This window comes from Polypterus senegalus, chromosome 10 (assembly GCF_016835505.1).
Source record: "Polypterus senegalus isolate Bchr_013 chromosome 10, ASM1683550v1, whole genome shotgun sequence".
NCBI lineage: Eukaryota > Metazoa > Chordata > Cladistia > Polypteriformes > Polypteridae > Polypterus > Polypterus senegalus.
In genome coordinates, this window is record NC_053163.1 from 141616580 (window position 1) to 141623836 (window position 7257).

General features: G+C 46.0%; 1 protein-coding gene across 1 annotated transcript in view; it reads right to left on the bottom strand.

The window, feature by feature from the left end:
* The window catches only part of LOC120537739 (high mobility group nucleosome-binding domain-containing protein 5), a 38294-nt gene extending 36774 nt beyond the window's left edge, over nt 1-1520 (bottom strand). Inside the window, exon 1 of the mRNA XM_039766904.1 lies at nt 1378-1520. The gene's annotated coding sequence lies outside the window, so the exon portion shown is untranslated. The remainder of the gene's footprint in view (nt 1-1377) is intronic.
* Nucleotides 1521-7257: the final 5737 nt, after the last annotated feature.

The following is a 7257-nucleotide window of genomic DNA, read 5'->3' on the forward strand; positions in this document are numbered from 1 at the left end:
AGGGTGCCAACCCACCGCAGGACACACACAAACACACCCACACACCAAGCACACACTAGGGCCAATTTAAAATCGCCAATCCACCTAACCTGCATGTTTTTGGACTGTGGGAGGAAACCGGAGCACCCGGAGGAAACCCACGCAGACACGGGGAGAACATGCAAACTCCATGCAGGGAGGACAGGACCCGGGAAGCGAACCCGGGTCTCCTAACTGCGAGGCAGCAGTGCTACCACTACGCCACCATGCCACCCTATATTATATTATATTATATTATATTATATTATATTATATTATATTATATTATCCATTAATGGAATTTGCATAGTATGTTTTTGGAGTCATGGGGAACCTAGCCTCTTCTGGGAGCATTGAAAGCAAGGCAGGAACTGACTTTGGATGGGATGCCAGTCCACAGCTGGGCATTCTGATGCACATACCCACAGTGACTCACAGCACACAAATTTAAGTTCACCAGCTAATAGAACATGTATGCATGTATTCTGGATGTGGGAGTAACTACTGAAAGCCCATAGGGAGAGTGACGGGGTGAAAGAGGAGTGCAGGTGGACACATGGCATATGCTTATAGGGTCTTTATTGGCATGTACTGTATATTATATCCTCTGTCACCTTGAATTGGATCGAGTGTGTCTGTGATATATCATCGCCACCACAATCTTGAATGGGATTAAGTGTATCCGAGAATGTTACATTATAATATATTATATTTCAATTTAAGTTTAAAGATGTTTTGCCACTTCAGCATTCTGAATTCCGTATTTAAAAGCTCTAATGTGAGAAAATAAGAACAGAAACTATTTTGAAAGTGCAAGTTTCAGACTCAAGAAACGAGACTTTAAAGCACAATTTCCATCTGGTTCCTCTTTTTGTTAATCTGCCAGTTGTGTGCGAGAGGAGGCCCCGGCAGACATCAATTCTGTCCACACCAGATGGGCCTGACTTCACCTCTTCAAGCTCTGGGATTCGGGTGTCAGCTGTTAACGTTAATCTCCATCAACAGAACAAAAAAAAACAAAAAAAAAACCCCAAAAACTAGGATGGCGCGTTTTTTTCTGGCTAGAGTGTCTGTAAAATGTGATTAAAAAGCTTCTTTCCCCGTCCGGCTAAAGTGCCCCCTCACCCCAGGATCTCTGTTACTGTCTGATCCAGGCTGCAACTGAAAACTTCATGCTGCCTCCAAAAATAGCAGCTTCTCATGGGGGAGATGTGAGGCAGGGAGGCGCTCTGCATTCATTTATTTATTTTTTTTGTCTGCCTACTTCTCGTTTTCAACCCTTGATAGACAGATAGACACACACACACACATACGCAGGCCATGCCAGGCGCCATGCTGCCCTCTTCCATATAGACGTACCTTGGTAGGCTGGCAGACGTGGGGTGAGCGCTGGCCGTCTGTGATGGTCCACGTCGAGTCTACCTGTGCACTGCTGAGGCCTTGTGTGCTCCTCAGCTGTCCAGGGCCACCTCCCCTCACTCAGTGTGACTGGCAGCAGCAAGTGCTGCCCAGAAATATTGCATGCTGCTGGCTGACCCTCCCAGTGCTGCTCACTTTTGGCCTGACCTAGTCAATAGTCAGCAACCAATCCCCACCTCCTCTGCCACATGCTATCCTAAACACTCCATGATTGTCAAGTGCAGAAACTAATGGGCAGATGAGAGCTATGCAGTCGTGGGGAAGGAGGAGATGGAATCACGGGGCAGTCGAGACCCCTGAGTCAAGCCCTGTTCTCTCATAATGTGATCCAGTAGAGTGGATTGATTGTGAGAAGACCTGAAAGATTAGCATTTTAGAAGGAAAGATAAAAGAGCGATGGCATTTATTATTGGTAGTGTTATGTGGCATAGTGGTGAGCACTGCTGCCTCAAAGGTCCAGAGTCTTGGGTTGGAAGACTGTGCCCAGTTCGGTGACGTGTGGTGAGGTTCATGGCTGGTGAGGCACTGACTCCTTCAGAGTCAGATTTACAAATATACGTGTCGCTTATTCACTATTCACTTGGCAGCCAGCATGCACATGGACTACTGGTTATGTTTCATATCTCAGCAGCATTCTTGACACACACATACAGTAGGTAAGGTAGGTATCTGGCTGACATAGCGGCGAGAGAGAGCGGAGAGAGCGCATTTGCTCCTCACACTCCATGTGTTCTAAAGTTGCCGTTGCAATTCCACAGTTTATATTCATACAATACTGTGGTGGGCTGGCGCCCGGCCCGGGATTTGTTTCCTGCCTTGCGCCCTGTGTTGGCTGGGATTGGCTCCAGCAGACCCCCGTGACCCTGTGGTTAGGATATAGCGGGTTGGATAATGGATGGATGGATATTGGATTGTTTATTCTTAATCTGATCTCATTTTTTTGTAAAATTGAAAACCGTTTATGGTCTGACCTTTATTTGTAAATGAAGTCCATGTGCCTAACTTGCTCCACGAAAATCTCCATCATGTTCTTGTAAAAGTCCACCTTATTTTCCTTTAGTTTTAAAAGTCTTAATCTTCCATTTTGGCAGTCAGTCGGAACAACAAGTTAAACGGAGTGCTGCAGTGCACTTGACTTTCTGATATCGCTAACTTATTGACGCCTCTGCGTAAAAGAACAGCAGCAACGAGCACCTGTTTGGCTCACAGGCGCCCCCTTCAGGGCAGCACAGTACTGTCTGCCTCACCCTGTGCCTTTTCACTGACCGATCAGCAAGACTAAATGTGTCACACACATTCATTAAAGATATTAGCCAGACTCTGTGAAGTCAGGGTGTATAATAAACGTGTCTGCACACATTAGATTGGCAACATACAGAGAGACAGCGACAGGCACGCGCCAACTGCACACATCAACCCTGCAGTGTGTGAGGAGAGTGCAGTCCGGTGAGGTGAGGCTCGTCGCTGCCGCACCTCGCGTTTCTCCACTGTATTTGAACAGGAAATGCACAAAATCAATGATTTTGACTATAAAAATGATCAATGTTATTGGAATCATACAGAAAACAAACTTATAGCACCGACCAGTGGACACATTTGTTTTATGTTATCACTACAGTATTAGTTTGGTTTTTTTTTTACTTTTCATGCCTCCCCTGACTGCACGTCCCTGGCCCAGTTGCTGTCTGCGTGGACTCTGCAAGTTCTCCTCATGTCTGCATAGCTTTTTTGCAGGTACTCTGGCCTTACGTGGCTGGGCTCTTTGCAGGACTGGAACCCCATCCAGAGTTGATTGCTGCCTTATGAGAACTGCTGCCAGAAAAGCAGAAACACACATACCCTGAGCTAAATGGAGCTGTTTGAGACTTTTCTGGACAACAGCCTCTCCCATGAAACTGGAGAAATCTGAGAAACGGAGGAGCTGCTCATCAACTCCCACCAACCTCAGGGAGGAGGCTGTGGAGGGGATCTGCAGTTTTAAATGTCTTGGTGTCACTGCTGTTGACCACCGAAAATGAGCACAATAGACCTCTGCTATCATCAAGAAGCCTCACCAGTGCCTTTATTTCTATCTATCTATCTATCTATCTATCTATCTATCTATCTATCTATCTATCTATCTATCTATCTATCTATCTATCTATCTATCTATCTATCTATCTATCTATCGTACTCCAAGAAAGGCAGAACTGTTCATGATGGCATCCGATTTGGCCACCATTCTCTTTCCCACAACGTCCACGGTCAGTTCTGAGATGGAACTGGTTTGCTGAGGTGTGTTGCATTGCCTGAACTCAAGTTGCATCCCCAGGAGACCCCTGTGTAGAGCAAACACCCTGCTAACAATGGATTGGTGAAACTTTTCTAGCAGCTTGCTGCATACAACCAAAGATCTGAGTCTCCCCAGAATGTCCATTCTGCTCTGGTCCTTCTTAAACAAGCACCAGTATGTTGTCAGACCAGCCCAGTTTACAGTTCATATGGACCCTCGGGTACCTGTAGCTCTGCACCACCTCATCTTCCTCCCCTGACTGATGACTGGTCTCAGGGGCTCCTTGACAGAACAGACGTCCAATACGAACTCTTTTGTCCTGTTGATGTTGGCCTCTCTGCATCACAAGGGAAAGTCCTCTTCCAGCCTCCTGTACCCTGACTTCTCTCCATTATCGGTGCTCCTTCTATAAAGGAAGAGTCATCAGAGAACTTCGGTAGGTAGCAAGAAATGCTATTATAGTTGACGTCTGTTGTGTAGAAGGTTAAATGAGGAGGGTGACAGGACGGTTCCCTGAGGTGCCCCAGTGTTACACACCTCCATCTTTGACATTCAAACTGATGTCTGTTGGTCAGCTAATCCATGACCCAGGAGACTGTGGGGGCACAAAGATTCGTAGCCCTTAGCTTGTTCCCTAGTCTGTGAGGCATGATGGTGTTGAAGGTGCTACTGAAATCAAACATGATCCTAAAAATGGGGGCAGCTTTGTCCAAGTGGGAGTAGCGTCTATGGAGCAGATAAATCAGAGCATTCACACCTATCTATGCCTGCTATAACATCCTGGTATGGCACCAGGGCCACATGGCACTATGGAGGGCGGTGAAGTTGGCACAGAATGTCACTGGCACACAGCTGCCCTCTGTTTAGGGCATGTATAGCACCCCCACTCTGCCATATAAAGGTTAACAGGATTATTAAAGGCTTCGGCCACCCTGCATGGCTGCTTGTCTCTCTCCTCCACTCAGCGCCTTTAACACTCACACCAGTAGATCTGAGGCTCGAGTCACTCGGCAGGCGCACATAAGCAGTCAAAACCGCATCAATGGACTTACTGCTTACATCTTTTTTTTTTTTTTGCTTTCTCATCTCACATTTTGTCTGCTGTTTGGATTTAGGCCGTGTCAGATCTGTCAAGCTACTGTTACTATTCTGCAGGAGACGCACACAAATCTCATTTTCCTGTGTACACGTGACACATGTAACTTGCACTGAGGTAGTGCTAGGGAGGCACCATATCTGGTTCACACATGAAAATAATCATATTATTATTAGTGACACCAGCTACGTTATATGGGCTGGAGACGGTGGCACTGACCGGAAAGCAGGAGACAGAGCTGGAGGTGGCAGAGTTAAAGATGTGAAGATTTGCATTGGGCGTGACGAGGATGGACAGGATTAGAAATGAGGACATTAGAGGGTCAGCTCAGGTGGGACGGTTGGGAGACAAAGTTCAGAGAGGCAAGATTGCACTGGTTTGGACATGTGCAGAGGAGAGGTGCTGGGTATATTGGGAGAAGGATGTTAAAGATAGAGGAAAAGAGGAAGGTTTATGGATGAGGTGAGAGAGGACATGCAGGTGATGGGTGTGACAGAACAAGATGAAGAGGACAGAAAGATATGGAAGAAGATGATCCGCTGTGGCGACCCATAACAGAAGTAGCTGAAAGATTATATTTATTATTATCATAAGCTGGACTAAATCCCTGCTTGGATAGGCTCCAGTGCACCATTAGCAGCATTGAAAAAGACTGGATGGCTCTTGTTCACTAGTATGAGCATAACGCATCTTTCTTAAACACTCAGTCCAATTTAGGATCATGGTGCACTGCCGTGTATCCCACACACACTCGCTACAAGGCAGGATACATCGCTAGACAAGGTGCCAGTCTCACTGCGGGACCAACTCAGATAAAACCAGTTAGAATCACCAGTTACCTTAACAAACATATCTTAGGGGGGAAAATATGCATTGGCTGTAGGAAAAGCTCTATAGACACAAGTAGAACATGCAGACTCCACACAGGCAGCAGCCAGGCTCAGGATTTGACCCCAAGATGTTTGATTTGTGAAGTGGCAGATCTATCCACTGCACTATTTTAGAGCTCATATTATCTACGATATAATAAAATGCTACTGCTACTGTTTCTGGTCCATCTGAGTAATCTAAGTGGTCAGTTTGGGTTTGATCGGATTGGTCAGCTTGGCTTTGTTCTCTTGATTGACAGAAGAAATGCTCAGCAAGGGAGGCTGAGCCACACGAGGGGAAGGAGTCAAGGCGTAGGAGGCACGTGAAGAGTCGCCTGCAAAGATGAGAAGTATTTGCAACAATAGAAGTGATGTTTTCATGGCAGGTAATGGGGGCCCGTCTACCATTGGTAGTAGTCAAAAAGTGGGCAGGATGTGAGTAACGCGCCTCGAAAGTAGTAGTATGAGAGGAAGAGAGAGGAAGCGTCGGGCAAGAGAGGTCGAGACACACAAGAATACAGAGGAAAGGTGGAGGGGGAATGCTGAGGGTACATGTAGGGCACATATACCACTCTGTGTGTAGTGAATCTATAGAATATATGAACTTCACTTTTTGAATTGAATTACTGAAATAAATGAACTCCATCCATCCATCCATTATCCAACCCTCTATATCCTAACTACAGGGTCAAGGAGGTCTGCTGGAGCCAATCCCAGCCAACACAGGGAGCAAGGCAGGAAACAGACCCCGGGCAGGATGCCAGCCCACCGCAGGGCACGCACACACACCAAGCACACACTAGGGACAATTTTAGGATCACCAATGCACCTAACCTGCATGTCTGTGGGAGGAAACCGGAGTACCAGGAGGAAACCCACACAGACACGGGGAGAACATGCAGACTCCACGCAGGGAGGAGCCGGGAGGCAAAATAAATGAACTTCTCGATGATATTCTAATTTATTGAGATGCACCTGTAGCTAAGAAAATTCTGTCTCATGTTAACTTACAGGGGGTGAAAGATTATACCATATCCTAGTAACGATGAGAATCTGACATTATAATATGAAATATTAGCGGTAATGTAGCTGGGCGATACTAAAATGGAAAGGTAGCTTAGGGAAGTGAAATGCTAATGGACGTGTTATAATTACTTGTATTTATTATTATTATTAATAATAATACTATCTGTCCATCCATGTTCAAATCCAATTTAATCCAGTTTAATATTTATGTACTTACCCTTGACCCTGATTTGCATTAATCGGGTGTGAGTATGTTATGTTTCGTTATGCTATTTTTATTACGCCGTTTGCAGTTACATTTTGGCGTCTTGACCCAAGTCCTGTTAGACTTCAACGTTGCCTTGACCCAAATGGAATAATCTGACACGAGCATGGCTTGATGAATCTTTTGTTAAAGTAAAGCGAGCGGCACATCACACGACTTCCAGTCGGAGGAGATGGCGGCCTTGACAGCTGCAGCTGCTGGTCTCGTTCCCTGAGGAGGTCAGATTGCCCGACTACCTGTGGCAGAGGATGGCAAATTACACGACTCTTTGACCAGTTTTCAGCATAGTTGC